The sequence below is a fragment of the Bombina bombina genome, chromosome 3 (genome assembly GCF_027579735.1).
Source record: "Bombina bombina isolate aBomBom1 chromosome 3, aBomBom1.pri, whole genome shotgun sequence".
NCBI classification, from domain to species: Eukaryota; Metazoa; Chordata; class Amphibia; order Anura; family Bombinatoridae; genus Bombina; species Bombina bombina.
The window spans coordinates 87024899-87033994 of NC_069501.1; the positions used below are offsets into that span (position 1 = coordinate 87024899).

General features: G+C 40.0%; 1 protein-coding gene across 1 annotated transcript in view; it reads right to left on the bottom strand.

The window, feature by feature from the left end:
- The window catches only part of LOC128652910 (interferon-induced GTP-binding protein Mx1), a 194161-nt gene extending 186626 nt beyond the window's left edge, over nucleotides 1-7535 (bottom strand). The window contains exon 1 of the mRNA XM_053705908.1: nucleotides 7525-7535. The gene's annotated coding sequence lies outside the window, so the exon portion shown is untranslated. The remainder of the gene's footprint in view (nucleotides 1-7524) is intronic.
- Between the last annotated feature and the right edge of the window lie 1561 nt (nucleotides 7536-9096).

Sequence of the window (9096 nt, forward strand, 5' to 3'; positions counted from 1 at the left end):
ATTCCTACCTTAATTCCGATTGGCTGATAGAATCCTATCAGCCAATCGGAATTCGAGGGACGCCATCTTGGATGACGTCCCTTAAAGGAACAGTCATTCGTCGTTCAGTCGTCGGTCCGGATGGATGTTCCGCGCTGGAGGTCTTCAGGATCCTGCCGCTTCGCTCCGGATGGAAGACCATAGAAGATGCCGCCTGGATGATGACTTCAATCGGATGGAAGATCCTCTTCTGCCCCGCTTGGATGAAGACTTTGACCGGATCATGGACCTCTTCAGCCCCCGCTTGGGCTTGGATCAGGACATCGGAGGAGCTCTTCAGGACGGATCGGTGAACCTGGTATGGTGAAGACAAGGTAGGAAGATCTTCAGGGGCTTAGTGTTAGGTTTATTTAAGGGGGGTTTGGGTTAGATTAGGGGTATGTGGGTGGTGGGTTGTAATGTTGGGGGGGGGTATTGTATTTATTCTTTTACAGGCAAAAGAGCTGAAATTCTTGGGGCATGCCCCGCAAAGGGCCCTGTTCAGGGCTGGTAAGGTAAAAGAGCTTGTAACTTTTTTAATTTAGAATAGGGTAGGGAATTTTTTATTTTGGGGGGCTTTGTTATTTTATTAGGGGGCTTAGAGTAGGTGTAATTAGTTTAAAATTGTTGTAATATTTTTATTATGTTTGTAAATATTTTTTTATTTTCTGTAACTTAGTTCTTTTTTATTTTTTGTACTTTAGCTAGTTTATTTAATTGTATTTATTTGTAGGAATTGTGTTTAATTAATTTATTGATAGTGTAGTGTTAGGTTAATTGTAGGTAATTGTAGGTAGTTTATTTAATTATTTTATTGATAGTCTAGTGTTAGGTTTAATTATATCTTAGGTTAGGATTTATTTTACAGGTAAATTTGTTATTATTTTAACTAGGTAACTATTAAATAGTTCTTAACTATTTAATAGCTATTGTACCTGGTTAAAATAATTACAAAGTTGCCTGTAAAATAAATATTAATCCTAAAATAGCTATAATATAATTATAATTTATATTGTAGCTATATTAGGATTTATTTTACAGGTAAGTATTTAGCTTTAAATAGGAATAATTTATTTAATAAGAGTTAATTTATTTCGTTAGATAAAAATTATATTTAACTTAGGGGGGTGTTAGTGTTAGGGTTAGACTTAGCTTTAGGGGTTAATACATTTATTAGAATAGCGGTGAGCTCCGGTCGGCAGATTAGGGGTTAATAATTGAAGTTAGGTGTCGGCGATGTTAGGGAGGGCAGATTAGGGGTTAATACTATTTATGATAGGGTTAGTGAGGCGGGTTAGGGGTTCATAACTTTATTATAGTAGCGCTCAGGTCCGCTCGGCAGATTAGGGGTTAATAAGTGTAGGCAGGTGTCGGCGACGTTGAGGGGGGCAGATTAGGGGTTAATAAATATAATATAGGGGTCGGCGATGTTAGGGCAGCAGATTAGGGGTACATAGGGATAACGTAGGTGGCGGCGGTTTACGGAGCGGCAGATTAGGGGTTAAAAAAAATATGCAGGGGTCAGCGATAGCGGGGGCGGCAGATTAGGGGTTAATAAGTGTAAGGCTAGGGGTGTTTAGACTCGGGGTACATGTTAGGGTGTTAGGTGCAGACGTAGGAAGTGTTTCCCCATAGGAAACAATGGGGCTGCGTTAGGAGCTGAACGCTGCTTTTTTGCAGGTGTTAGGTTTTTTTCCAGCTCAAACAGCCCCATTGTTTCCTATGGGAGAATCGTGCACGAGCACGTTTTTGAGGCCGGCCGCGTCCGTAAGCAACTCTGGTATCGAGAGTTGCATTTGCGGAAAAAATGCTCTACGCTCCTTTTTTGGAGCCTAACGCAGCATTTGATTAAACTTTCGATACCAGAGTTAAATTTATGGTGCGGCCAGAAAAAAGCCTGCGGAGCGTTAACAGCCCTTTTACCGCCGAACTCCAAATCTAGGCCTGAGGCTGTGAGGGTAGCAGGGGGCACTGTGTTCCGCCTACCTGTTGCCAGGGTACATTTGGATTGGGGAGTGGGCGCTAGACTTGTGAATGTGGGGGTCAAGAAGGACTTACCTGCTGATGTTCTCCTTGGAAATGACTTGGCCCCCCTTGTTTCTGCCTATGCTCCCATGGACCCCGCTGATGTTAACCCTGTGACTACCCAAGCCCAGTCCCTCCGGGAAGAAACGCTTCCATGTTTGGAGTGGGGGCAGTACTGAGCCAAGTTGGAGCAGATGGCGGAGAACACCCCGTAGCTTACTTGAGCTGAAAGTTGTTGCCCCGGACATCCCCAAGCCGATCCGTTGGGATCAGACTGTGTATGCCAGCTTGGTTCTGGGGGAGCATTGTGGCAAACTTAGCCACTTCTGGACTATAACGTAAGAAAGGTTATCTATAGGCTGTATATTGTGCTATGTAGATGTGACAGACCCTTCTGTCAGCACTGAAGGAGTTAACTGTGTTCAGCTTTAGCCTCAGCTATAGTGCACTGTCATTAATGTTATTGATAAACAGTCCATTGTTTAATCACCCTCAGAGAGCAAATGCTTAGGTGATAAGAAAAGCCAAATGTGTCTTGTGTTTAAATTGTTATCAGCTTAAGCAAGGTAAATCTATTGTATCATGTCAAGGGCGTGTTCCCTCCATCTAATGTACAACATTCTTTCAACCCCCCCGATATGGGGGGTCAAACCTGCATAAATACTAGGCATAGCCTTTTAATAAATGACATTCTGTTTTAAACCTGAAAACTGGCTGGGTTGTGAATTGCTGATTCCCTATGCAGGACATTGTTCCCTGGTGTTAACCCTTGGTATCCTGTTGGTACCGTTACAGGAATATATAAGTTTATGCCACTTACCGGGGTTACATACTATGATATTAAAGAGAAATGTTGGGTATAGTTGTATAGAAACCTTTAGTACCTGGGGTATACTATATATTTGGCAAAAATAAGTATAGTGAAATCACTTTAATTGTTAATAGTCTAGCTACTGAACTTGGCGGGGAAAGATATCTACGTTGAAATTATTAGTTCAAAGTTATAAAAGATATGTGGTGTAGGGGTAGGCGGAATTATCAAGTTTATATATAGATCACTGCCCCAAAAGATATCTCGTAGTAGTTTATTTAGAGCTGACAAGAGCGGGTTATAATAATATTAGTCTGTGTACAGAAGAAGTATGTAAGAATTTCTCTGAGCTAGATCATAAGATGATTAGTTACAGTAGGTATGAATATATTTTAATTATCCCGGTAAGCATATATTAAGGCAGTTAATGGGTTATGGATTACTCAAGTTACCATTAAATTAGATAAGTCAAAATAGTATAGCAAGCATAAATGCAAATTTTTTTAATTTTTTTTTGTCACACTAGATATTAGGGATATATATAACTAACCACTTTTCCTCATAGTAGTATAGGGTCTAGCAGGTATAAGTATATAGTTGTAGTACTATAGGGGAATATGTCTAGAAGTACAATGTGAATTTGTGTATAGAAGGATTAAGGCTCTTACAAGCGTGACCTCACACAGGACCATGTCTGGACCACATGATATATCACAACAGTTAAAGTGGATTATAAGAGATGGTATAATTGTATAACTATGTGACCCCCACGACCAATATGAATATGTTTTACAAGTTTTATAAACACCAACAGTACCTGGATTAGTATATAATAAACAACAAGATGGAGTAGATGAACATGTCTATATTGCTAATATAAGCTGATAATATAGCCATGTATGATATAGGGGAACCTAACTAGAGAGTGGAGAGGATCTACAATAAAAAAAAATGATATCAATATCTCATATCATAAATGTATGAAACAAATATTGAAGTTGTTCTTCCAGGGGGCATGTGAATATAGCCCCAGTGTAGAGTCAAAACTCAGAGATAGCTAGAAGATAATGAGGCACACCATGACACAACGACCTCAACAGGGACTTAGTTAGTTCTCACTGATGTAACAAACCATAGTCATATAATATCCTGGAGACAACAAATCAAAAAAGGATTATACTGGCCTCCATAGCGAAGCAAGAGGCTCTCAAACTAACCCACACCACATTTGAGAAGCTTGTTCCGTTGTACGGGTGCTAGTCCCCCGCCAGTGTCACATGTTGAATATCTCACAGGGAAAGAAAAGCCACCCGCTCTGGTGTAGAGCAACTGGGTTTTCGGTGGAAGAATTGGGACTCTCTCTATATAGTAGAAGATACCAGGTTTCCATATCAGCCCTTCCAAAGTATGTTTATGTAGAGAGCTACGAGGCGTCCGTGCATCCATGTAAGCCATCGGAACCTGCACCTCAGTAGGTATTCCCCAGCCCCGTGTGTCGGCCGCATCCCCCAGGGCCTGGGCATGTGAAAAGTCTGTGGAGTCGGTAAGTAGCAGAGACTCAAGCAATTGCCTGATTCCCTTGTCCACGAGCAGCAAAGGAGCCGATCTCGGCCGAGTCTCCAACCTCCGCATAGCTGAGCCCTCTGCAGCTTCGTGAATCCTACTAAGTGACCGCAAGTTAGCACTTCTGGACTTCTGTTTTTTTGGCTCATTCATGCAATCCAGTAGTGACAATAAGTCCCCAGCTAGGCTCCGGTAATGGCTCTCAAAAAGTTGCAGAGTGTTCTGCTCCCAAGTTTGTAGAGCTTCCATATTAATGGGATTAGTTGTATGCAAATGGCGTTCGGTGACTCCACGCGGTATATGTGAAGGAAGTATGTTAGGGAGAAAACAAGTTTATAGTATATCCTTCATAACTTGTAGCTGGGAATAGCAAGCATTTATAGTCTGTTAGGTAGCAGAGTAATTTCAGGCTTATAAATGTGATTTGTTTCCTCATTTTTGTACAGCTTTTATTAGACAACCTGCTAAAATACTGGAGTGTGCGGTTTAACACTTGGCAACCCTAGGGGCAAAATGTATCAAACCCCGAAAAAATGCGCTTAAAAAGTTGCGATTATTTCCGCAATAGTCAAAAATGTTGCCAGTATTTATCAAAATTCTAGAGACATTTTGTGGCAAAACATTTTGCGATGTCAAGTAAATGGCTGATCCTCTTGTGAAAATTTCATTTTTGCTTTATTTATCAATCTTAATTTTAGACACCGGTAAATGGTTAATTGTTTTAATCAAGTTATTGTTTGTAAAATGTTATTTCTTATATATTAAAGTTAATTTTATTTTGCCCCTTCTTTGGCTCTCTTTCATTAAGGAAGTTGCCCGTTTTTTGGAGCTTATCTGCATTCTTTTTAATATACTTATTTCAATTGCACTTAAATTAATTTAAATTTTTTTTTTAAATTTGTGTATTCCTTTTTGTTATTTAATTATTAATATTATTCAGGCTCTGCGCCTTGTTGTGGGCAATTTCTAATCCTAGATACAGGAAGAAAAATACATATTTCCATTTTCCCTCCAGACAAACAAAAATATCGCTCTTTATTTTTCACTCCTCGCAACCTAAAAATTCCATGCACCACTTTCATAAATATATGAGAACTGCGAATATATACGGGCATTTTAAAATGCCAATAGAGATTAATACAAGAATTAGGCATTTTCAGACAACTTATTTGCATATATTTAAGACTTGCGAATGGTCATGAGTCAATTTGTTCGCACATATGAAAAGTTGTGACTTTATTGGCGCATAACCTTTCATAAATATGGTGATTTCATTTGTGAGGTTGTTTTTTGATGACAATTGTGAGACTTTTCTTATTCTCACTTTGATAAATCTTGCCCCTAGAGGAATGGGTTGCTATACGCTCACAGGCAGCAGTTTGCATGACGAAAGGTTATCATCAAGTGGTTAAGAGGGCAGAGCTATCTCAATCTCTTTGTTTAACTGCACAGGTGTAGAGAACAATTCATGCAAACATCCTGTACAAGTGTATTAGTTTACTTTCTGATGGGTTAACAGAGTCCTTTTTGTTCAGGCAGACAAGGAAATCAGTGGGGAAAAAAAAACATACAACAATATTTTCTGACAAAATAAAGCTGCATTATTCATTTCAAAATTCCTCTCAGATATGAATGTACGACAGCTCACAATTTGTATTTCACTTCCCTTTTAAAAGGAAACACAAATCTATAATGCGTATAAATGTGCAGCAGTAAATAATAAAGTATACATTGTATTTCATGTCTGTGTGTCACAGGTTGATCTTAGAATCTTTCCTAAGGCACACAGTCTTAGGTGATTGTGGAGAGAGAGAGAGAGAGAGAGAGAGAGAGAGAAAGACATAGAGACAGAGAGAGAGAGACAGAGAGAAAGACAGAGAGAGAGACAGAGAGAGAGAAAGAGAGAGATAGAGAGAGACAGAGAGAGAGAGACAGAGAGAGATACATAGAGAGAGATACAGAGAGAAAGAGAGAGAAAAAGAGAGAGAGAGAGAGAGAGAGAGAGAGAGAGAGACAGAGAGAGAGACAGAGAGACAGAGAGAGACAGAGAGGGAGACAGAGAGAGAGACAGAGAAAGAGAGAGACAGAGAGAAAAAGAGAGATAGAGAGAGACAGAAAGGGACAGAGAGAGAGAGAAAGAGAGATAGAGAGTGACAGAGAGAGAGGGACAGAGAGAGAGACAGAGAGAGATACAGAGAGAAAGAGAGAGACAGAGAGAGAGACAGAGCAAGAGAGAGAGAGAGACAGAGAGAGAGACAGATAGAGAGGGACAGAGAGAGAGACAGAGAGAGAGATACAGAGAGAAAGAGAGAGAGACAGAGGGAAAGAGAGTGACAGAGGGAAAGAGAGAGAGAGACTGAGAAAGAAACAGAGAGAAAGAGAGGCAGAGAGAAAGAGAGAGACAGAGAGACAGATAGAGAGAGAGACAGAGAGAAAGAGAGGGAGAGAAAGAGAGGGAGAGACAGAGAGAGAGACAGAGAGAGATACTTTGTAAATTTGCTGCGTGCAATTTTAAACAACTTTCCAATTTACTTCTGTTATCAAATTTGCTTCATTCTCTTGGTATCTTTTATTGAAGAGTAAAAGATAGGAGCTCAGGAGTGTGCATGTGTCTTTAGTACTCTATGGCAGCAGTTTTTGCAACATTGTATAACAAAGCTACAAATAATGTTGCAAAACGCTGCCGCCATAGAGTACTAAAGACACGTGCACACTCCTAAGCTCTTATGAGCCCACCTAGGGTTTCTCTTCAATAAAAGATACCATGAGAATGAAGGAAATTTGATAACAGAAGTAAATTCGAAAGTTGTTTAAAATTGATCTATCTAAATCATGAAAGTTTAATTTTGACTTTACTGTCCCTTTAATAAAATCTGGCATACACTAATTAGAAAAAACCTCACTGTCTCTAACAAGTCATTGCCATATCATGTTTCTATACTAAAACACATAAATGTACTTTTTCCAAACAATAGAAGCAAATCAGTTTAATCATTAAAAAAACAACATAATAAATGATATCCTAATCATACACTTACACTATCTGTGCAATATATTTATCTGTACTGCTGAGTTGTTTTATGGGAGGATAATATAGAGATACTCACACTGCAAGTTTCCTAAGGCGATACCGAATGTATGAGAGAGCCCCAGGTCCAGCAACAATGAATAAACCAGTAGCACCGCCCCTTACTGGCAGATCCAGTGATTTCAGAACAAATGAAACTGAAACTGGATGGTCACAGAGGGAGAAACAAAACTAACCTGAGTGGTATTCAGAAGAAAAGGGAGAAAAAGCTCTGTGCAATGAACCACCGAGATAAGGAAATAAAATGTGATTTATTAATACCTCCAGAAAAATAATAAATAAAATCTGTGTAAAGAAAAATAGGAAATACTGTGGCTAGATTACAAGTGGAGCGTTATTTATCGCTCCCGCTCGTGCATTAACAACGCTACACTTTTGCACGCGTCGGGTAGCACGTGTTACAAGTTGAAACTAAAAAAGCAGAAGTTTAAAATATTCTGACTGCATTAATGTAATCCCCCAAAGACTTCAGTTGAGCCCAAAAATCAACAACACCCCTATTCTAATAACCCCTAAACCGCTACATAGCCCACTGCAAAGTACATCACTACACTATTTATCCCTAAATCGACACGTCCCCCAATCACAAAGTTCCCACTACACTATTAACCCCTAAACTGCCACACACCTACACTGTAAAGCACCAACTACACTATTAACCCCTAACTTGCCACACACTTACATCGCAAAATACTCCTCTATACTATTAACTCCTAAACCACCACATAGCCTACCCCAAAGTACTCCACTACACTATTAACCCCTAAACCACCACAACCCCAAATCACAAAGTACCGACTAACCTCCTAACAGCTAACACACAATAAATTCTTCAATAAAAGTGACCCCCAACCCCACAAAAAAAGTGTTTACACTTCTCACGCTAACAATGCTTTAGAGCACCACTAGTAATCTGGCACTGTGAAAGCAACAAACAAATCTATTTATTTATTCATATCATCTATCTATGTATTAATATATATCTATTTATGTCAGTCTATCTGTCTATGGCCTCTATTTATCAACCTGTCAACTTAAATGCATTCGCCGGCACCAATACGCTCGCCTAAGATTGCCTAACATCGCTGTTGCGGACCTGAATACGCTCTCCAAAATTATCAAAAAAGCTGCACACCAAGTACGGGGTGATGAGCAGTGGACTGTTGTTAACTAACAGTCATTGATCTCGCTGCTCTTCGGCTTTTACACAGCTTTCTTGGTACCCTGTCACTAAACACCCACACTATACTACACTGTTTTACCCCCTAAACCACCGCTCCCGGACCCTGCCGCAACTCTAACAAATGTATTAACCCCTAAACCACCGCTCCCGGAGCCCACCGCCACCTACATTATACATATTAACCCCTGATCTGCCGCCCCCTATACCGCCGCCACCTACATAAAGTTATTAACCCCTATCCTGCCGCTCCCAGACCCCGCCGCAACTAAATAAATTGTTTAACCCCTAAACCACCGCTCCCGTAGCCCACCGCCACCTACAATATATTTATTAACCCCTAATCTGCCCCCCTACACCGCCGCCACTATAATAAACATATTAACCCCTAAACCTAAGTCTAACCCTAAC